We start from the raw sequence: 23,467 nt of genomic DNA on the forward strand, positions 1-23,467 counted from the left end.
CCGCCGATCCCGCGCACGTCCACATGGTCAGGTCGTCTGCGTACATGGCGTGACGGATACCCCTGATGTTCTCCAAGAGGTTCGGCAATCCCCTCATCGCTATATTGAACAGCAACGGGGAGATCACCGACCCCTGGGGGGTTCCTTTATGCGGTATTTGGAACTTCTCGGTCCTGAGATCCCTCAGGCCTATGGTCGCCGTTCTACCCGTGAGGAAGACCCGGACGTAGTTGTATGTCCGCCGTCCACAGTTGGTATGTTGTAGGTTGTTTAGCACTGCTTCGTGTGAGACGTTGTCGAAGGCTCCCTTCACGTCGAGTGCCAGGATGGCACTCTTGTGGAATGTGCTGAGGCCGTCGATGACTTCTTTAAGCTGAAGTAGAATGTCCTGGGTGGAGAGGTTAGGCAGATATAAAAAAACAATAACAGAAAAATAAACACTAAGTGAGCTCAGTTCTGCGTAGTATATTTTCCGGGAATCAAATTGTACTTACTTGGCGGAAGAAGGCTTACTGGTATATTAGCGGAAAGAAGAAAAGCCAAGGCTTCCTTTCTTGAATATGGCACCTGTGGCGGAACGCCGGCACGTAGATATGGCATCATCAAGTTTTGCACGTTCAGCACGTCTTTGCAGAGAAGACGTTCTTAAAATTCACGAGGTGGAGCGTGTGTGTTTCCTTTAGGATGCAGGGCGCAATCCCTGTTTGCCCCTAAACCATTAACTAGCGCCGATGAGACGCTGTCTGTATACAATGAAATCACGAAGAGATACCACGGCAACTTCAAGCAGCTCTTTCACCTTACCATCTTTTACGGCTTCCCAATACTGGTAAGCTCATGGCACCAGGAGCGAAACTCATCATTGGATGGTAAGATAAAGTGCGCCAATATGTCCTATACGACAAAAACTTTGCACTAATACAAGACGGTGGCATAAAATTTTCCTTCGCGCGCGCTTTTATTGATAGCTGCCAAGCGAGAACGCACAGAGGCTGCACGATAAAAAATCTCTATCGACATAAAAAAAAAAGAAGGGAAAGAAACACCGCCGCATATTCAAAACACGAGGCCGAGATGTACACAAGCGCGTGCAATCAGAGCGCGATACAGGAATGTGACTGCATAATTTCCTCGTCGGAATGGGGTTGCTGTGGGCGGAAAACAAAAATGTGACTTCGTTTTCAGCAGCTAGTAAACATACTGTAGGCAGTGTGGCAGATTCTGCGTACGGCGTGATGAGAAGGTGCACTCCAAAGCGTTCCGAGCAATATATAAGATTAATTGCTGACGTTTTGCATCCCAATATCCGGAGTCAGCACTTCGTCCGATGTCGTCTAGGTGCCTTAATTTTCAGGCCATTGTCCACAGCAGGTGCAGCAGAGGAGCATGGGCAACAGGAGCATGGGCGAACCAGAGTACCCGGCCGGACAATGTTCGGCACTGCCGTTAACGAGAGTCGAGCGCGCATCCCTCCCCCTGCCCTCCCAATTGCTCCCTCCTCTCACCGTCTCGTAGGCTATCGCAGGCGACCCGCGAGAGTGTCTCGCCCCTCTGCGGTGCCTGTCTTACAAGGGGTCATCCATCACGGGCGGGGGTCCTATAGTCGACAACGTCTTGTTCCGCGCATCGATCAGAGAACCCGGAGGGTGTACAGCGCCGGTCAGCTCCCGCCGGACGACGCGTCCACGCGGCTAAGCGAGGCAGGGTGACGCAAGTATACGGCGCGTTACGAGACCGTCCGACACTGCTATGCTCCAATGCAGGCATTTTCGCGCGCCGCAATTCTCGGTGATGCGCAGGGCGGCTTAGGCGTGTGCGCGCACTAAGACAAATAAACACCCAGAGACATCGGGAATGCCCGAGAGAAGAAAAAAATGAGAGCATGAAGACGCGCAGCCAGTTCGCTACCCTGCACGGTAAGAAAGCGGTCAAGGGCTCTGAAGAATGCGAGAAAGGAAAGCGAGCACTGATAATGCGTTCATTCGTAGGTGCACATAGTGACATAGTGCACACAGGCGGTCACGAGGTCTGTCGACTTGAGGAACTGCAACAATACCCCGGGTCGCTTTCGGCGTTTCACCATCAGAGGTCCCTTATCACGAAGAATAGTCTCGAGTCCTAGAGATCTGGCATTACCCGGAGTAGGATGTCCTAGTTGCCATAGCGGAAGCACATGCAGTGAAGAGGCTCCAAAGACTCTTCACACTCGCAACGGTCCTATGAACGTGTGCCACCTAATTGCCCGTGCCATTCCTTCCAATAAGAAACGAATAAGGCTTTGTGAACGCCTCACGAAGCAAAATCGATAGAACGAAAGCATTAGACTATAGGATCATCCCAATTTCCCAACCGGCAGCGTCCTAAGTTAAAGAAAATTTGGTCGCGTTTATCAGAGCTTAATTTTACGACATTAAGGATAGTGAACTTTTGAAAGTAAGAGAAAGAGGTAGTATCTACACATCATATATCATCACTTGTTAAAAACCAACAGACAGAGATGAAATTTAGCAACTATGTACATACTTTGAGGAGGCACACGTTAGGAAAAGCATCAGGCGCTGTTGCAAAATTCGACTCCAGGATGATTTATTGCAACTTATGACTCCGGCTCCAGGTTTCAAAGAAACATCTTAGGAGTGTCAAGAGCTAGGCTCTACACACTAACTGCTCATTATATGCGCACTTTCGACCCGCTGCAACTAGAATGGAACCTTTGAAAATCGTTCCAACTCACTACCAAGACCAGGCTCCACAAAATGCGGACGAGTGGAAGAAAAGGGTTGCTCGTGAAATTCGGTGCCCCTGCAACGCTCAGGATACAGTGATCTCGATGATCAGAAAACATTACCAGTCATCGAGTCTTGTGACAACCAGATGAAAAGCCATGAAGGTTCGAACGAATGCCCCTGCTGTCACAAATGCGACCGTTTTCGAGCGCCGCGCGATGCCGAACGTTAAGTATAAACCTTGGTTCATTCAACTGAAAAAGATGAAAGAATAAAAAACGAAAGGAATTAGAATTATTATATATGTATGTTACTTTCATGGTCTATGCCTGTTGCAGATTACACAGGTACAAAGCTAGGTAAGACATGCGAAACAGAAACTGAATAATGAAAAGCACCAATGAGGACCTCAGTCAGTATTTTTGCAAGAAGCCGACGCCGCTGAACCAGTAAATTAGCGCGTTAAAGGACACAAACACGAAAAAGGGAGTCTGTCTTTTAGCGAGCTAATTTACTTGGTCAGCGGGGCAAAACCAACTAGCCCAACAATTAATCATTCAAGACCGACATCGTCGTCTCACAACCAGCGGAACAACATTGAGGCTCTGCTGACACACACACAACATTTGAAGACGAAAACTCGCGTGTTTACACGACGCAGCAGTTACATCAGGCCAACGCCTCCTAGATAGCAGGCCTGTGTACTCTGCTTTATGACGTCATGCTTCTTGGACCGAAATTTCCATTGTCAAGCCCGGCGTGACGAATGTGGTGACGTCAAAATCACCACAACATACCCGGGAGCATCCCCATTAGATAATATGGCAGTCGGGCAAGATAGCATGACGTCATGGATGGAAGGGACAGGCCTCGTGCTATCTAGGAGGCGTTGATCAGGCCGGCCGTTTCCGGTACGCCATTTCAATTTCCCTGCTGGTTACCGACGGCGAAACCGATCCGCAGACGAACAGAAAGGCGAAGCGGAGAGCAGGAGAGACGAGGCAGGCGGTCGGGGCGATGAGCTGGGCCAGCGGCCGCGAAATGGCGCCCCGGAGAACGTGCGAACGACGGTCGTAAGCTCGTCTAGCGAGTTATGGCGCACGCGGCCTTCCTCATCGGCCCATCCAGCAGCTGCTCAGGCACGCCGCGGCTGGCTCGCCGAAAGGGGGAGCCGCGAACGAAGGTGCCCGGGCTCTCCTCCTCCGCGCACGAGGTTCGAGATTCCGTCCCTGGCGCGCGTGCCAGTGCCGTGGGTGCTAGCGATATTTACACGGCGAAAGGCCGTATATATCCCGCATCCCGCCCCGGTCAGGCAGTCCGCGCGAGCAATCATTCGACACCGCGAGCAAAACGTGATGAGACGCAGCCGGGCGGATTGCGATTTAAATAAAAAGAACTAAATGAAATGAGAACGTTAACACCAATGTGGCAAGTGGGAATAAATAAACCCCAACTCTCGTCGAGATGCTTCTGTATGGAGAGCTCAGCGAAACACACACACACACACACACACACACACACACACACACACACACACACACACACACACACACACATATATATATATATATATATATATATATAATGTATATAGAAAGACAGAGAGATATAAATGAAAGATATATACACACAACGCTAGAGTTTCTTTATTAGTGTGGCGAATACAAGCGATATAATATACCTGCCATATCGATGAAACGTCACAGAGCTTTCGCCAATGTCCGAACATATATAGTCTACGAAGTATTAGCAAAACGTTCACACTGGCAGGAAAAGAGAGAGAGAGAAAGACCTGCGCGGTTGTCCTCTTGTTCACATTCATCTCGTCTATACTTTTCAGGAAGAAGGAAACACAGAGAAGGCAATACTTCCCTTGGAATCATTCCTCGAACTCGGGCTCAGCGCACGCTCATCGCGAGCTACCTGGCCCCGCTAATACGAGCCTTCATTTCCTCCCAGTCACGCGAACCGACTTGGAGCACGAGGGAGAAGCGGCGAGCCGTAGCGCTTCTCAAGCTATACGGAGGACGGGCATTGCCCGAAAAGGAGCAGGAACAATGCGCTTGAACTTTCTCGATGCGGAGGGATCGAGGGGCCATGGATAAAAGTGGGAAGGGGCTCAAACTGTCTTCCCAGCTGAGCTAAAGAAAGAAAGAAAGACAGCACCGAAGTTGAGCAGAGGAAGAATGCAGGGAAAATGCCGCGCAGAGTACAGGTAAGAATTCACAGAGTCTGGCAGCATTCAAAGAGAATGAGCCTTCCTTTTCTTTTCATTCTGATTGGTGTTGGTAACGTACTTCTTGCTTTTCTCTATATCGCCGTTCGTTCTGGGGCGTGCTGAGAAACGGCACAGACTGCGAAGGAAAGGCAGCGCTCGAAGGACAAAAGAAAAGCGCAAAACTAAAAAAGAAGAAAGAAAAAAAGGCAGGAAGTTTTTGAAAACGAAGGAATGAAACTCACAACGGAGAAAGCGTATCGACGGAAAACCAATCTCGGGTGGGGGGGAGTCACGTCTGCGATATCGAAGGCTCGTTTCGCGGAAGTGAAGCTTGGCGGAACCGCATCGTGCGCGGTGGGCAGAAGAAAACGGCGGGATCGGTGAAGATGCAACGCATATCGGGAACCATCGCGGAGAAAGCGAAGTGATGGGATGCGGGGGAGGAGCTGCTCAACATTGCGCCAACGTGGAACCATGCCGGTCCGAAGGGAGGGCAGGAGAGAGAGGTATCGCTTCAGAATCCATTCGGACTTATATGCGGTAGACTGCGAGAGGGAAACGCATCACAAAAATGGCAATTGTCGCGAAAGAAGAGCTCGAAAGAACGCAGAATGGGGCAGTCCTAAACGCTGTTGTCGAGACGAAAGGCTGCCGTGCCGGGAAATAGAGAGAGAGAGAGAGAAAAGCAAAAGAAGGAAAGAAAAAACAAGCCTCGCGAGTCGACTTTGTGGAATGCGCGGAAAGTCATTTGCGCCTAATTGTGCCTCGTGGGCATAACTGCATCTTGAGCTGCTCAACGATGTCGCTGTAATGCGAATGTTGGACCTTTCTTCTTTTCGCTGATGTGATTCTGTTTCTTTAGAATATTTAGCACAGTCCCGCAAATATATATAAAAGCCCGGATGGAAGTCGAGTATATATAGAGGTATTTCCACAACAAGAGACGGAGTGAAAAGAAGAAAGAGAAATAAATATGCAGCCCTGTTCGCTAGCGCGGAAGTAGTGTTTTCAGTGACGTCAAAAACAGCAACATGCTAATATGGGCGCATTCACGAATTCAAGTGGCGTCAGGGGCTGCCGTCATATTCACAGCTTCCACATCTGTGCTGGAGCACAGCCTCCTATAGACTACGGCTGGAGCCCAGCGCATGGTAATAACGGGCAGCCTTCCTTTCCCCCTCCCTTTTTTTTTCCTTTTCTTTTCCGGGTAGTTACCTTCATCGGTGGTAGCTGTACAGCACCGTAGCGCCTTCAACGACGTTAGTGTGCATAGCTCTCATGCGCAATGTTTCTCCACGGCCAGTGCAATGGCTGGTATTCGTTCAACAGCGACGCAGCCACAGTTGCCACCTGGCGCGTTTCGTAGCAGCTCGCGTTCGCGCGTCGGGGGCCATCATAAGAACGAGAATAGCTCAGCTAAGGCGGCAAACGTCTGAAACTAAGAGGCACCGGCCCCGACCGCAAGCTCTTACCCGGCACCAAACTAGCGGAGCGCTTCCACTCTAGTGCATTCAAGTAGACGCTGAGTGCACCTGGCTACAAAATTTGGGCTCAGAAATTACCCTAGAGTGTCATCGAAGCATAGCGACCGCTTAATTCGAGAGGCGGTGCTGTCGTCCATTTCAGCGAAATAATCTAGAGAGCGGTGCCTTGCTTTTTCAAACCCGAGCTGGCTTGGCTGTTCAGGAAAAGAACACAAAGAAGCAAACACTCGCATCAAGAAGTGACCTGTGTCTGCTGTAGTAAAAATAAAAAAGAAAGAACAAACGTTTAGACGATTCAACACATTATGATGGAATGCCAGGAAGCTTCCTCTGCTAGAGCCGAAGCGAGCGTCCACCTTCCAGAAGCGTTGAGTTCAAAGCTGCTGGGAGTGTTTGCTGGTCAGCGGTGACGATTGGCAAGAGGAGATTGGAGTCTTGGACTCACCATTCCCTTCCCCACGCGTGGGGTGGCAAACTGAACTGAACCTGCCTGCCTTCCTCTATTCCTTCTCTCATGGCCGAAATAAAGAGAGGGAAAGAGACGCAAACAGGATTGCCGGGGTTATACTCGCACTAGACTGAAAAGTTCGGCATCGCCTCAGTCGCATACGCAAAGCGCCGGTGCATAACGAATTTCCACGAAAACCAATGAGAAGAGGAAAAGCGAGAACTGAATCGCAGAAAATAAAATTAAAGGAAAAATGATGAAGAATGTGTTTATACTTCCGGCCAGCCTAGTTCTTTTTTGAAGAACGAGAACGATATGGTTCCACGAGCGCTTCCTCTCTGATTGCGAGCGCCGTCACTGATCCTCATTTATCTTTTTAGCTGCATGTTTTCGATAATCCATAAAAGAAACGGCAGACTAGACGATCGTGACGATAACTACATAAACTTTATAATCTCGGCCTCAGCGTTCTTCTTCAGCGCCTGGCTGCCACCTCTAATTACCGCTCTCTCGGCGGGGCAGTGTGCATGTTAATCACGACATGTATCAGGGAGCACGAGACGACAGAGGGGTGGAGTGGGGGGCACGGCCCGTCTTTTATTCGCGCTCCTTGCACTGTGTAATCACAAGAGCCAGAACAAAGCCCCCATACACAGAGCGCCGGGGTCGTCGCGCATTCTTCCAACTAATCCTGCTCGTGTCATTACACACAGTTCCTTTGGCCGCTTCGGCCTTCTATCGCTCTCTCTCTCTCTCTTTCCCGTTCCGCTCGAGCCTCCTCCTGGCAGAAAGAACGGAGCGCACGCGCGGGCGTGCCTATCGGAAATCTTCCCCGAGTTTGCCAACATACACACACTTTGTCTCGCTAAAACCGTGCGGCACTACAGGGGCTACAATGGCTGCTGACGGCGAGCGAGGAAAGCATAAATTCTCCAAATGGGGACTTGCAAAGCAGCAGGAATAAAGACCGAGGATGAAGAAAGGCTAAAGAGTCCGCACAGTTTCTCAATGCTGGTGGTTCACTTCTAAGCGCCTTCCTGCCCGCGTTTTTTGTGGCTCTTCAAGTGCTCGTTCGGTAGACGAACCGATCAGGCTATGAATCGGTGTCGCTCGGCCTAATTCGAGGAATTGTTTGCACGCAAGGACCGCGCCAGGCATAGAGTTTCATATTAGTATACCTAGAGGCAAATCTGGCGCTGCGATCGTTCAACCATCATGGGAAAGGTGGGAAGTACAGGCTTCGGATTGGCATTCTATTGACTGGCGAACTAGTCTACAAGTATTTTTTGGCAGTTTTGGTTTCGCTCCAAGCGCAATTGCTATAACCTGCAGTGGGACAGTGCAACGCACAGCTCTCTGCCTTTGTTATGTTGCTCGGAGTGGCGATAGCGCGCTGGGCCAGCGACTGGGACGATGCTTGTGTCGCGGTGTGGCGTCGAAGCCCTGACGAGAAAGCGACGGCATCGTAAACGTTGAAAGAACATGTTTTGAGCGTTTAGACCTTGGTTTGTTAAGTGTGTTAGGTTGGCACTGTAGCGTTACGTGCTTTATGAAACTTCAGAATAGGACAAAGAAGGCACTACTGATACAAGACATATACAGCTGTACTTCTAGTGGCTTGACAATCAAATTTTATTGAGAGCTTCATTATGCATTGCTCGTTTATATGCTCATTGAAATGCGTGTTTTAGGACTTTGAGAACACAAACTTACTTGTGGTAGGAAAGGTTGCTGCTTCCTGGCTGTAGACTAGCGTCGCAAAATGGGTAAGTTCAAAGCTACGCCATAACGCTTCGGAAGCGGTACGTCAATATAAAAAAAAAAAAAAAAATATGATGACGAAATACTCGCAGGAGGCCACTAGCGTCCTAGCTAGCACTGCATCAGATTTGCTTAAAAGTACTTGAAGACATTCAGCAATCGTGACAGCCGACGCAGCCTTTTCGAAAGAGTGAGAGAGTTCGCAAGTGCCTGTCGTCTGCGAGAAAAGTCTCGCGTTTGCAGCGAGCAGGCGTCCTAGCAGACGACACTTGTCGCATTCCGCTCAAGGGCGCAACGCTTTGTCACAATACAACATTTTTATTTCCAGAAATACTTAATGAGTATATTTATATAAGTACATGCACGGTTGTTTTGCTGTTGCAAAAATGAATAAATAATTATTCTTTGGCGTTAAATTGGGAACAGAATCGCACAAGTATGCATACTCTGGAGTGTCCTGCTGACAAACCATAGTAAACCATGCTTCAATCTCAAAGTCATACAAAGTTTATGTAGCGTGTTGTACATTATATACCCGCCGTGGTTGCTCAGTGGCTATGGTGTTGGGCTGCTGAGCACGAGGTCGCGGGATCGAATCCCGGCCACGGCGGCCGCATTTCGATGGGGGCGAAATGCGAAAACACCCGTGTGCTTAGATTTAGGTGCACGTTAAAGAACCCCAGGTGGTCAAAATTTCCGGAGTCCTCCACTACGGCGTGCCTCATAATCAGAAAGTGGTTTTGGCACGTAAAACCCCAAATATTATTATTATTATTGTACATTATATAACATACTGCAGAAATAAAATTATATTTTACGCGATAATACTTGAGTATAGCTTCGTTTACTGCGCCACAAACAAACGCCACTAGTCTAAAGACGGAAGTCAATCCGAAGCCTGTACTTCCCATCATTCCCATGTAGGTTGAGGCAACGCTCACGAGAACCCCCGTAGACAATAGCGCCACATTTCCCTCTAGGGTATTTAATTAGAAACTCTATGGCGCCAGGGATGTCACGGGTGTAGTTCGCGATGGCCTCTTGGGTCATAGAGGCTCGTTCGGGTGCCATAGTGTGACCGGTTTAGTGCCCGCGTGAGGTAGCACGCGGCAGCTGCACGAAGGGCACCGTATTCGCCAGTAAGCAACGCTCCTTTCCGGTACGTTCATGAACAAGTTCGCTCCTTTCCGGCCCGCCTTGCGAACAAGTTCGCTTCGTAAGAAATTGTTATTTGCTTAGTCGGTGTACCGATTCATAAATCGCCTTCTTCGACAACTGATTGGCACCGATGGCCGTTGGCTGCTGCTTTTTTCGCACACCGAGTCATATCCTTTTTTTCCTTCTGCGCATGTCGCCTTGCTGTGTATGCACACCTGCGAGTGTGTACGGAATAAGATAGTTCGAAGTCGCCTTACATGTCGCCGTGTTTGTTCCTCTCTAATTTACGAATTTACGTATCATCGTAAACAAACAGCCGCGAAAGCACACACACACAGACAGGACGACACAATCGGACAACACGGGCGTTGCGCTCGCAACTAAACGTTTTACTTCACCGTGTACATCGCCCGTGTTGTCTGATTTATTCGTTCTATCTTCCCCTGGCGCTGTTTGTTTTCGACGGTGCTAACCTACCAATTCGCCAAACTCACCGCTTTGATTCAGTGCGTCCTTTGAACGAGTTCCCTGCTCGGTCGGCACTACCTCTATGCGACTTCTTCACATACCTAGCAGCGCACGATAAACAAGAACAAATAGAGGGCGACGGTGACACACCTGGCACTGACTTTTCAACTTTTACGTGTGTCCCTGTCTCTTCGTCTTTCTTTTTCTAGGTCCTTGTTTATCGTGCGTTGCTACGTCATATTTACCAACACTCAAAACCACTACGCTTGTGCTTGCTGCACTGTATTAGGCGGCGCGAAGTGTACACAAAATAGAGTTCTCTGTCTCTCTTTCTCTCTCTCTCTCTCTCCTAGATCGGAAAGAACGCCGGTCTACCGCGTCGATAGCTACGGCGCCGCGAGGAGAGCCAGTCGGCGAGCACGCCGCGGTCCGGGGCACGCGCTCTGGAAGTGGTGAGGGGGGGGAGGGGTGAAGAGGAGGGATCATTGCGGGTGGGGGCGCAATTTAGACAGAGCACATCGATCGGGCCACAGGAGCGAGCAGGATGTGAAATGCTGCGGCAGGACACGCGCCTCGTGCCCTACCAGTACGCGGCTTCAGTGGCACCGCGCGCACACACGGCAGCCAAGAAGCCTCCTCGCTTTCTCCCCATCGGACACGTGCCCTTGCGACGAAATTGCGTCGTCGCGCGGTTGCTGCGCCGTAGTGGGACAGCGCAAACTCCAGTATATACTCCAAATATCGAGCGTGTTCCGCAAGGCTTTTAAATCTGGGGTCGCATTACGTGCGGCGCCATTGCCTGACCTTAGTAAACGGACCTTGCTGATGTCATAACGTTCCTACTGCCCATATTAGACGACGAGTGATAGAGCGCGGCTGAATGGAATTCGTTTACTCATCAAGGTCCTTATCCGGAAAGAAATTCGTACGCTTGGACGCTTCTTGAGAACGGGCGCTTGTCGATTGTCATGGCAAACGTATTAGTGAATGCGGCCCACCATTATTGACGAGTAGTTCTTATAGACCGTTCTCGCCGAGTAGTTTGCTCTAGAGGAACGAGATGGCGCTTCCGCCGGCGTGCCGCTACGCACTGCACTTTGCCTCACGCGAAAGCACACGAATGCGAAACCATCGCCGTTTCTTCACTGCCACTGTGCGATCGACTGCCGGAAATGCAACTGGGTGATCGGTGACGCGCTGTGCTCCATTCATGCGGCAGAATGCGGAACTGTAGAGGGAAGATGTGTACAGGAGTTGACTGCAAAAAGAGTGACTAGCACAGGAATGGAATGCATCTGCGTGGACAAGTTCGCGGACCGCTGCTATTCAAGGACTGCCCTTGTTGCCAGTCCTTCGCGATGCATGGCTTTTCTTTGATGGTTAAAAAAAATTCGCTCATCTACCGGCGCTATATCGCTAACCTCCAATAAGATGACTTCAACCATGGAACGTCAGCAATAGTGAGCATCGCTCGTTTTACAGTGACAAAAGGAGTAGCGCCGCTTCCTAGCATATCAGGATCGTCGAACGTTATCTACACACACACACCCCAACTCACGATTCAAGTTACGCCCACTCTGTTGCCCACGTATCTACAATAAATGAACAGGCGCGCTACTGAACATATGCGTCGACGCGTGGGTGACAGACTACGCCAAGAACACAAGAATCTTCAAAGCTGAACGTCGTTCTGTGATGGTCCACAGAGTAAGCGAATGGCTAGTGATAATACGTTTTTCCTACAAGCTATCACGAGCTACAGAACATCTACGCTCCAAGTCTTGCGAGCGGCAAGAACAAATCTACCGCTGCTGAGCGAACCAGAGAATGATTAGGCAGAAAATAAACAATCGGATAGTGTCCGTCCTGAGAAGCGTTGCTGAGTCAGAAACACGAAATGACGTTGCTTCAAGGTGACGGGCAAATAATGAACGAAGAGCAATACACACCGTTCCTGTTTTATCTCAGAAGTGCAAAGCGTCCGTAGCTTGGAATACACTTCTACCCCTTTTGTTAGTACACGCACCGTGCACGCTGCTGGCACTGTTTGGACAAGGCGTAGTGAGCGCCGAAAACGCGTACATGTCCTCTGAATCATGTTTCGGAACGTGTTCCAGTGTCGTGTTCTTCTTTTCCTTGGTCCTTGTCTGTTTTGCGCTGTTAATTTCCCAAACACGAATCATCACCAACTCGCTCAAGTTTCTCTTCTAGTACATGTCCTCTGAAGCTGTGGCCAACGCCTTATGTCGTTCATCTAGTCACTGTAAACGATATGGTTACTGAGCCGTCCCGGGGCGTCAGGCACATGTATTGTAAAAATGAAAACAGCTGAGGTAAGCAATGGACGCGTCACCACGTGGTCAAACATGGCGGCGACCACGGGACCAGCATGAATAGTGTTTATACAAACCAAGAACATTATGAATTCAGCCCTAGATGATTAATTTTGTGACGTCTATTGTCCGTCTTGGTTGAAAAGCGTACGCGCAAAGTGATGCCATGGGACACGATGGTAATGCATACTTATGGCTCAAAGTTTCCAGTTGAAACTGATTTTTTGTATATATATTTGGGGCAGCTTCGCACTAGTGGCACGAAGACTGGGCAAACAGCGAAGCTGACTGCCCCACCTAGGTTATTCTTGGTTCGGCTAAGTTTATGCTTGGAGGCTCGGTCAAGTTTTCTGCGTGGTGTCGTCGTTAGCCAAAGAGCAATCACCACTCAGTCATTAAAGTATCTACAATATGTCGTTTTTTTTTTATTTTCAGCACCAGTCGTTTCTTTCGTCGTCAGATGGCACAACTACACAGGGCAAATCTCCATCCAGCGCGTCTTCACCCCGGTAAACCTCGACCTCAACGCGTCTGGTTGCACGCACCGTTTTGCTCAGTAACGCCAGCTCGTGACTCCGGATCTTCTGCAACTCGCTGACGTTTCACAGACGCGATATTCGGGATTGGACCGAAGTCGTTGCATCCGTTCTCGAGTGCAAGCACTTTCGTGTTGCGCTTTCTCTTCTTTGGGAGTGACGGTCTTCAGTCACACCATCTTTCTCTTCGTCGGAGGCCCGGCTGTTGTGTAGGCGGGGCGGCGGAGCGGAGCTGCTTTTATACCCCCGTGGTGACGTCACGGCTTAGATCCGCATCTGCGCATGCACGGCCTCCGTACGACGCAGCGAAGCAAAGCTACAGTGAAGCGGTGCCAGCGCGCACGATGACGTCATCGCTTGGCGAGGTTTTGCTGCGCACGTTCGCCGGCCTAACCACCAGCTTAAACAGCATCGCTGTTAAAATTCGTCGATGATTACGATACTTCCTCATGCGAAATTTGAGCGCAACCATATACGTGTTTTTATTTCGCAATATCTTGGCTGGCGCAGACCATCTGTCTCGTGCGGCACATTGCAAACGAAGCGAAGTGTGGCGCGACTGCCTCGCTGACCGGGAGATAGCGAGGGGCAGCGCGTGGGTGACGCGTGGGCGCGAATCACAGCAGCCGCCACAGACAGACCTCCGATCATGTAGCGCTTTATTTCCAGGTCTTGTATCGGTGGCGCAATCGGTGAACAGACGACGCGCGCTACTCTGGCGCAATCTCGCAGCCATCGTCGTCGCAGAGCCCGGCTTGCGCGGCACTACGCTTTTCTTCTTACGCTTTCGTCAGACCCTCCTTCTCCGCTTTCCTCCTCGTGCATTCCTCGCTATCGCTGTATTTCATTCCCCGCTGCGCTCCGTGTTCGCTCTTTCATCCTTCGCTGTAATCGTTCGCTCGGTTACGAGCGACGCCGACGATCGCCGCAGGAATGGGCGCCTAAGAGCTGCGCTCCAAAAAGAAAGGTAGGCCAATTTTTTAGAGGAATTCCGTTTGAACTGAAAGGGATCAGTGACAGCAAATCTATAGGACGGCGATATGCTAACAGCTGCTAGCTCTCATGGAGATTACGTACATACAAAGTGCCGGGCGAGGTCAAGGTCACGTCTCAGCACACCGTAAGCAATATTTAATCTTATTTGCCGCTTTGCCTGCTGCTGCGACAAAAACAACAAGCGAGGATGGGCGGTAATAGTGGTGTCGGGGGACACTGGCCGGGGTCCTTGTCCAACTAGGTTCCACCGTTTTTGTCTTCTGTTTTTTTTTTAAAGCAAATGAAGATTCTGACACGAGATACGATGGAAAAGTCAGCTGCAAAGAAAAGGAAGATGAGGGCTTACCCTGCTACCATCATCCGAGGCAGGCGCGAAAGAGGCGTCACCTAGGGTCCAGCGGAAAAGAAAACCCGACAATTCTGATGGCCGTGGCTTGTCAACTACAACTTCCCACGAGATGTGCTGCCCAGACCTGCAAAGAGATGACATCACTTTAAGTATTGGCATTCTGGATGAGGAGCTAACAAACGAATCAAGCAGCGACAGTACATGGTTACGATATGCACTCCTAGCACTCTTCCTAAGGGAAATACACAACCGCTAAAAAACACCTGCCGAAATGTGGAACGCACGATGTGTACTACAGTGCGTCTGTAACTAGCGCAAGTGACATCTGCCCCATTACCATATGCATATCAGCCCTGACCACATAATATTAGCAGCCAAAAATACGAGTTGTGTTTTTTTTTCTCTTAGCCATGTCCTTGCTAAATGTGTTTCTAACTGCAATGCTAGCACATACGAAGAGAGGGATGAACTAATAAAAGGAATAACTAAAGAGTTATGGATGACAAAAAGTACTGCGTCATCCCTTTTATAGATAATAATAAGAGAGAATAAAAGCAAAATAAAGAACTGCTGCAGGAGACGTGAGATTATAAGCTACACTTTAACACAGCTTTTTGTGTTTGTTACGGTTGTTGTTCTTTGGGGCGAGAAAAGGATAGCCCATTTTCAAATCTTCAAATTTTTGACACCGAACATTCATCACCATTACTAGCTTTCGAGCGCAACGAAAACATGCGTCAGCGTGGATAGCAATCTACTGAATGTAAAGAAATAGTTGGTCGTTCACAAGAACATCAGCACCGAGAACTCGACTTTGTATCTCCACAGCACAGCAGACAGTTTTTTGCACAATTACAATGCGCACAGGCTATAGTACATCGTCTTTCGTTTTAAATACCGCACAGCTGAGCTTAATACCTTTTTCTTTTTCCCAATTCAACTGCTTTCCATTTGCTATTGCTTACAATATGGCCCAGCCAGCCTGATAATTAATCAAGTGAAACTCCCGCAGACACGATGAAGCCGTATCAGACAATGCAAACGAACCTCACATCCACCCATTGAAGCCAGTTTTTCCTATTCTTCTTGGCTTACTCTGTGGCCAGAAAGCACTAATGTACGCATATGTTCGTTCCCATTCCTCCTCACGCAGCCTAAACCATGCAGACAAGCGCGAGCTTAGGCGAGACGGGAAGAAAGAGACGGAGCAACGCCGAGAAAGGGTAGTAACGGTTCGAACAGAACTGTAGGGTCTGCAGGTACAACTCGCACGTCACGGACGTATGTGACAGTCGGTGAAGGCAAAGCGTGCAGGCGCGTACGACGATCCGCTGCCAATTCTCTTGAGCTCCTTGGCTCCTAGCCCACCAGAGCAAAATTTTCATGCCACTTGCCTGCAGCACTGAGAAGCGCGGAGAAAATGACGCAGTGGGGGGAGAACGCGAGTATGAGAAGAAGGGCATGGAGAACTAAATTCGGGGAAAACGAGCAGCGCTGGAAGAAAACGACAAAAGCAAGAAAGAGACCGCACCGAACGGGCCAGCCGGTCGCTCGCTTCCAACGCGGCTTCGGAAGGAGACACCAGCAATATTTCCAGCTGAGTAGCTGCTGCCGGCCCGATGAGCTCTCGGTAGACTATTAGGCAAAGAGAGAGGGAGTAAGGGAGAGGAATTCGAGGACAAGACACGCGCCAACGACTGCTCGACACCGAGCGAGTGAGTTCCAGAGCACCAGCTCGCGAAGAGCAAATCAAAAGCAAAGAAGAGGGGAACGCCAATAGAGTGTGTGTGTGCGGGGGGGGGGGGGAGGTGAGGGGAGTTCAGGCCGTGGCGCAGGAGCATGCGCGCACGCAAGCCACACCCCGGCGATAGCCATTTCGGCAGCCGAGCTTTTGTTGCCTCGCTTTCCATTATCATTGATTAAAGCCAGCGCAGTAGGGAAGCGCCACAGGGAGAGAAAACCTTTCTTCCCACGCAGTGCGGCAGCACAGGAGGGTAGGGATGTGATGAAGCGAGAAGCACGCTTAGAGACAGCGCCCGTCGCCTTCGCACGCCTCATCGATGCTGCCCCAGCAACGCCTATGGCGACGGCCACTAGTACTATACACTCCTTTTTCGTTTGCTTGTTTATTCCTTTTTTTCAGGTTCTCTCCCAAAACCACGCCACTCCCTAATCCCGACAGACTCCTTTGATGGACTCGCCCTGCTCCGAGCCGCATCCTTTCTCCGGCGCAGCTTCGGCCAATCCGTCTATTGTCAAGGACGTCCCACTGCTTGGCGATGGTCAAACGACCACTGAACGCTGCCTGCTCCACGGTCGCTTCCACGTCCCGAACTTCCTGTATCATATTGCCGCACAGAGCTTTGCTGTGACTGCGGTAGCAACCCCCAGATCTGCCACTGCCTCTTTTTTTCTACATGTTGCTTAGATGAAAGAGACCGTAAGCACTCCCAAAGCGCCCTGGCGTAGCGTGTGCAAGAAAGAGGGCGTTCTTTGTCGACGTTATCTCGATTTCAAAGGCAACGCACGCACTTATTGCTGCAATGTGCCCGTTTTACTTCACAGCAACAATATGCAACCACTGAACAATTCATAGCTAATGGGAAACACTGCGATAAAAATCCTTGCCAACGCTTGCAAATGCATTCAATTAAATCAGTAAATCAACTTAACGACCGCAATAAAAACCTGACAATCTGCAATGCTGGCTTCGCCTTTCACTCGGTTGTCATGTGGCGGAGCCTGAAAAAAAAACGCAAGGTCCGTTTCGTGTCACGAAAAATTTTTGAGCCGGTCTCTCCAGAGAGCGTGAGAGAGAAAGAGGTACTTATTATGATATAAAAGCGGAGAGGTCAGCCTGAATCAATGTTCTGACCTGCTACTCGGCGTTGAGGAAAGGGTGTAGACAGAAAGAATAGAGAAGACGTTGATTGTGAGGATGAAGATGGTGGTGAAAATCTAGCATGCTCCGAGACTCTTCAATGTCTCTTGTCCAGTCCGCTCTGATATAAAAATTTGTTGAGAGCCTTCAGACTATCAGGCTGATCTGATCACGAGGATCAGGCGAAGGTCCCAATGGAATCTTTTCAGTTAATAGTCCAACGACAAATTTTGACAAGATGTCTGTCAGCGATTTTTCAGTAGCTGCAGAGCTGGGTGTGGAAGGAAAACCTTCTTGCTGCCGTAAGAAATAAGTTTGTTTTCTAATCGGAGGAGAAAAAAAGAAAGTGCGATATGTATGGAACACCGAAATCTGCTCATGACACCACAGCATAACAGTAGGCTGGCGTCTTTCCGTTCGCGTATTTTCTTGAGGACGTCTCGCTAGTAAACACCAAGTAAGAAAAATCCCTAGTAAGAACAACATTCAAGTTAGCCACGAAAGACCTGCACATTTATTTATTTATTTATTTATTTATTTATTTATTTATTTATTTATTTATTTGAACAAAATTTGAAGAGTAATAAGAGCGTCATTGTTGGCGCACGCAGAAACAAGCTGCAGAAGCAGTCAATTCTTTATCCAGATAAAACGTTTCAATCAGGATTAATAAACCGCATTGAGAAGATACAGAGAAAATCTGCAAGGTTCATTCTTTCCCGGTATTATCGTACTGACTCTGTTTCGGAAATGCTTCGGTTGCTTGATTTGCCTCCACTGGCTCAACGGCGGAAGTTGGCTAGACTTATATTTCCTTTTTTTGTTATCAAAAGGCCACTTCAATATTGAAACCACACCCTATCTTGCTCCCAGGCAGGCTAGAAACGTCAGGTCAAGCAATCATTGTATGTTCTCAATTCCAAAAGCATATCTGGACATGTGCGCTTATTCATTATTTCCGCGAACGATTAAGGAATGGAACAGTTTGCCGGCGTCTGTTTCGCAGTCGAGTAGCATTAAAATCTTTGAGGAACGCGTTAAAAACCTTTTATCAAATTGAATGTTAGTAGTGTCGTGCAAACGTTGTTACACTATTCTAGAAATACATACAATAGTCTTTCTTTTATGCTGCTTACGATATCACTGTCACAATGTTACAAACATGTATTTCTTAGCCAAAATATTGTATTTGTATTTGGTTATTTGTTTTGCATTGTATTTCCAACATTCATTGCTTCATGTCCTATTTACGTCTGTAAAGTGTTTATATATTTTACGCTATGTGCAAACTTGCCGTGCCCACCCTGTTACGGCCAAGAGGGCCAACAGTATTTGAAAATAAATAAAACAAACATAAAACAAAAAAGACAATGTAATTAGGGGTTTGGCCGTAGGAAAAGGGAGCATAACTGCGTAAGCGACCAAGTTTCCTTCAATTGATAGCCCTATTGATTGATCCCAATATTTAGCTTTTAATGAGGCTGTTTGTTTTGTTCTGTATTGTCGTTTTATTTTCGTTCGTATTACCCACCCTGCTTGGAGCTTGATTCCGTGGTTGGGGCGAAAATTAATTAATTAAAAGTACGCTTCGATTCATCGGGAGGTGTTTTCGTAATAGGTGCACTTATCTCTCAGCATCTAGTAGTAATAAAAACTGCCTTAACGTGCAACATCAACGCAGAAAACGAATTGTCAGTAATGTTTACCCAAAAAAGGGCAGAAAAATGAACAACTGGATTAGTCACAAACGTTTCTTTTTTGAAGGACTTTTATGGGAGTCAGGGAAACGAATGAGGCCTAAATTAGTCGATAATCCGTGACACTGACTAATGGCGTCTATCAACAAGACGAATATCCCACAGGAACCAGAAAGTAGCAAAACTTAAAGAAGAAATTGTTCAGAGTGATAAAGCAAGCGAGAACAGTGTGTGCCGGTGAAAGCCTGGAGGAGAACAGCGCTGGCAGCGCCCAGCACAAGAAAGATTTAAACCCGCAATAAATTGCCACCGAATGAACTTCGAAGGGAGCGAGCCGTAAACACCACGATACGCAAGAAAAAGCTATATAAAAAAGAAAATAGCAATGGTTCTAGGAGCAGAACGCAAGAAAAAGAAGAATAACAAGAAAACAAGAGGGGGAGAGGGGGGGGGGGAATCGAGGCGGCAGATACGGCCGTATCTCACGCGTTTCACCTTTCTCATTTCTTCTTCGACGTACTCGTGGCTTCCAATTCCGTTTCTGCAACCGGCTTATCTCCTCGCCAATTCTTTTTCTTCTTTTGTCATTTCTACTTTCCATCAGGGTGTCTACGAGTTGAGCCCAGGCGCAGGCACTAAAACGGAGACATACCTCGGCAAGGCAGTGAAAGCAAGCAAGCAGGTGGGGCGTTGAAAGAGACAGAGAGAGAAAGTGATCGCCACTTTCACCTCGAGGCCAAATTAAACCGTCCTGCGGGAGGGATTTGTCACTAGGGAAGAGAAAGGTGCCAAGTCGCTGCCGCTTATGAGACTGTCTCCCCTCACCTTCCTCGCTTTGTTGTCTTTTCGACACCAAAGAAGCCGTGGCGAGAAGGCAAGAACCGGATAGCTTTCTCGGGCAATTTGCCGTACGTGCAACTCGAAAAGCTTTCTCTGTCGTGCTGAGAGGAAAAATGCACTGCGCACAACTTCAACGTGCAGCGAAGCTAGCAATTAAAGTGAGCTAGTGGCTACAAGGGAAAACGCTACCAAAGATGGGAAAAGTAAGCGATACAGCAAAATATCACAAGAAACACTTTTTAAATCATCTGCCTAAACAAGTAACATTCATATCCAAGAACAGCTATACCTGAGCTTGAACCCCTAGTGGTTAACAAGGACGTCTAAACGCAATCTAAGGTTTGTTTGCTTGCTTGTCTGTTTGTTTCACAGTTGTAAATTATAGGCTTTTAACATCAAATGAATCTCAAAAGTTGATATAATGAATGCACTCACTAATTATCAACGCTTCAGTTCGGTACTTCTATCTTGCCCATGAGTATACTTCTTGTATATGCGATTCCGAACATAACCTATGCCAAGCACGGGTATGGGACGAGCGCGACCGCTTGTCAGATTCGCGAAAGGAGTGGCGTACAAGATTATTCTGGCTAGTAACGACACGTGCTAAATATTACGAGCCAAGGAGGGGAAAGAAAGAAAGGGTGCATTTGCCCGCGCGGGGACTACATGTGTGATCCGCGTTTTCTGAAATTAGCTACATCGGCAGGACTCAGGATCAGAGCCACTCATAGGCTAAGAAGTTGCTTTGTCCGAGTTTCGTTCGCGCTCAAGAGAACACACATCTCACATCGCACTGACGACCGGCAATAGAGCGTCGCATAGACAGGAAACGCGTACGAAAGGCGACCGGGCCACGAGTGGTTAACGTCAAAATCGGTGACACAGCCTTCAGCACAACACTTGGGAGACAGCAAGCAAATTGCGCGGCGCGAAATGGCAGCGCTTCTATACTATTTTGCGGAGCTAAAAGCTCAACAAGGTGTTGTTTGCGAGGAAAGTGCCCGTAGGACAATACCATCAGCGTGCCTCGCGTGCGTGTCTTCCATACAGGAGGAGCCACGTCCATGGACTACCTGTTGTGCCTATTTGACCGGGATCCAAGGGAAGCAACTAGAGGCCATAACGTTCGAACCAATTCTATATATATACACAGTACTTTTCTTTCTTTTCCTCGCATATGGCTAAATCAATACGATCGGGAATGAGCGAAAAACACCAGAATCCACTGGCCCGTGCTCAGCTGACTGTCCGCGCTTCGCGTATTCGCACAATTCGATGGCAACAGTTGTTTGTGCGTCCTGTTTCGCGCGCGACTGTCTATCCGCAGCTTCCCGGCCTCATTTCCGAAGAGACAGCCGTCCGCAGCGGGACGAGACGATGGCCACCAAATGCGCGCCGCCAGCTTATCCAGAGATTAACCGCTCCGTTCGCGACCCCTCCAAGCGCGGCTTTTCGCGGCACCTGGTGATGTCCAACGGAAAAGAGGGCAGGGGAAGGCGCACACGGAGCACCGCCAACTGCGTCCACAATTCTTCGGGGACACCTAGGCCAGCCCGTATGAAACGCGGAGTCTCTTCCCGTCAGGAAGGGAGAGTGCCGCTCTACTCTGGCGTCGCCAAACTAGCGAGCCTCATCAACGCTAAGCTCGTCAACGAACAAGCGTCCCAGCGCGAAGAAAAGGACGGGGGGCGAGCGCGGCGCCAAACGAACGAGGCCGCGCGCAGGCGACTTGAGCCGGGGCATAATTAAACTTTGCGAATCATCGGCTCTCCCACGCGCCGAGCCGAGCTCCAGACGCACCTGCCTTATCCTCGCGGCTGCTCAGCGAGCGCGCCCGGGTGGCCGCAGCACGTGCCGCGTTTCTCGCGCCCTCCGCTACGGCGGACGCGCGCGCGCTCGCTCAGCCGCGCAACGTTCTGCGCTCGCCGCCCAATTTCGTGCAAAGCCCGTCAGCGCGGAACCGTACGCGGCTGGAGGGAGGAGGAGGAGAGAGGCCCGGGCTTTGTCTCGGCAGCAAGTGGGCGGCGCGCGCATCCATCATCCTTAACAACTCAATTTGCACAACAATGGCCGGCCCGGCTCAGGGCCAGAAAGCAAGGGTCCGCGGCAGCCGACGGGGGTTTCGAATTATTAAACGGTGCCCCCTTTTTGGCCGGGCCGCGCGGCTCGAAGCGTTGAACGGCTCGCCGTCGAAAGAAAGGGCGCGCGCCTACGGAGCGCCGCTTGCGAGCGCTGCGCGATACGCGACGTGGCCCCGGCGGCACGCGAGCACCGCTGTAGCGATCGAGTGGAACGGCAAGCGGGTCACTCTCCTAACCCCCACCGTCTGTGCGAGAATGCTTAATTCTGAACGAAACACCCAAATTCATCATCGCCGTGGCTAGCTTCCTCGGCTAACGCTCGTCCGAGTGCCCCGGTGCAGCTAGTCGTTGCATAGCGTGCACAGCGAGCACACAGCTGCCCGCGGGCTTTCGCGTTCGAGAGACGCTTGCCGCGAACAATCAGGAATTCGTCGATTACGGTCGGAAAGGAGGAAACTCGAGCGGTCAAATTGGGGAGCGAGGGAGAAGTAGCACTGCGGGAGGGGTAGAACTACGCTGGAGCAGTGTTAGCCTGACACGTTGAAGGCCCAAGAACACGAATGTGTTAATTACGTGGACAAAACCCCGTTAGCTTCCTCGATAAGCAAGATCAACTCTGCTGGAGTTCTCAAGCACAACAGGTGTAGACGACCACTTGCAGACGTGTATGTATATCCACCTGTGATCGTAGCTTATATAGCTATCGTCATTGATGTTACCTCTCTGTTTTACAGAGAAAGTGTATGTGACTAGGATCCCGGCGTTTCTTCGCCTCCACTGCCTAAAACTGAGTAATCACAGCAGGAGACACGCCCCGCGTGCGCCGCTGGGTTCGTTGCAGTACCACCAAGTGGCGCTCCACTCCGCACATCCAGGGCAGCGGCGTAGCCGGCAATGCGGACCATAGAGTTTCTCACTACATTACCTAGGGGGAAATCTGGTGCTGCTGCGCTGTGGTATGCATGAGAATGCCGGTATATTGTGACTTCGGATTGGCATCGTTCTCGGAGAGATGGGACACCTTGAAGACGCGCTTGGTAAGCACCGTTCCGTCTGTCACAATGATTCATTTTCTACTAAAACAGCACGTGAAAAGCTGTTTTAGCTTTATTATTACGCAAAACATGTTTTATTTAACTATGAGAACTTGTTATTGCGCGTACGATTATATGTTACGTAAAAAGTATCAGCGGGCCCCTAAACTTCAAGGACAGACGACAAGGTTCGCGCTCGCTTTGAAACAGTTTGTTGTCTGTTCTTGGTTTTCTTCGCTTGGTTATAGGCATTGTAGGTGAGTAAAGATGTAATATGCGTGAATGGAAACATTTTATGAAGATTTTACTTTGAGAACGCGTTATTTGTGTAGCCAAATCCACCTTCTAGACGAAGCCTCTTGCAACACCAGCCAACACGAGCCTCGCTGACACATATACAGTCATTCTCATGACGGCACGGTGCCCCCTTAAGAAACTCCCATAGACGGTGGCG

The 23,467-nt window shown here is 49.4% G+C and overlaps 1 protein-coding gene across 1 annotated transcript in view; it reads right to left on the reverse strand.

Moving 5' to 3' along the window:
* The window catches only part of LOC142570628 (uncharacterized), a 508,617-nt gene that overhangs the window by 164,458 nt on the left and 320,692 nt on the right, over positions 1-23,467 (reverse strand). Inside the window, exon 4 of the mRNA XM_075678990.1 lies at positions 14,475-14,601. The gene's annotated coding sequence lies outside the window, so the exon portion shown is untranslated. The remainder of the gene's footprint in view (positions 1-14,474; positions 14,602-23,467) is intronic.

This window comes from Dermacentor variabilis, chromosome 2 (assembly GCF_050947875.1).
Source record: "Dermacentor variabilis isolate Ectoservices chromosome 2, ASM5094787v1, whole genome shotgun sequence".
In the NCBI taxonomy this organism is placed as follows: Eukaryota; Metazoa; Arthropoda; class Arachnida; order Ixodida; family Ixodidae; genus Dermacentor; species Dermacentor variabilis.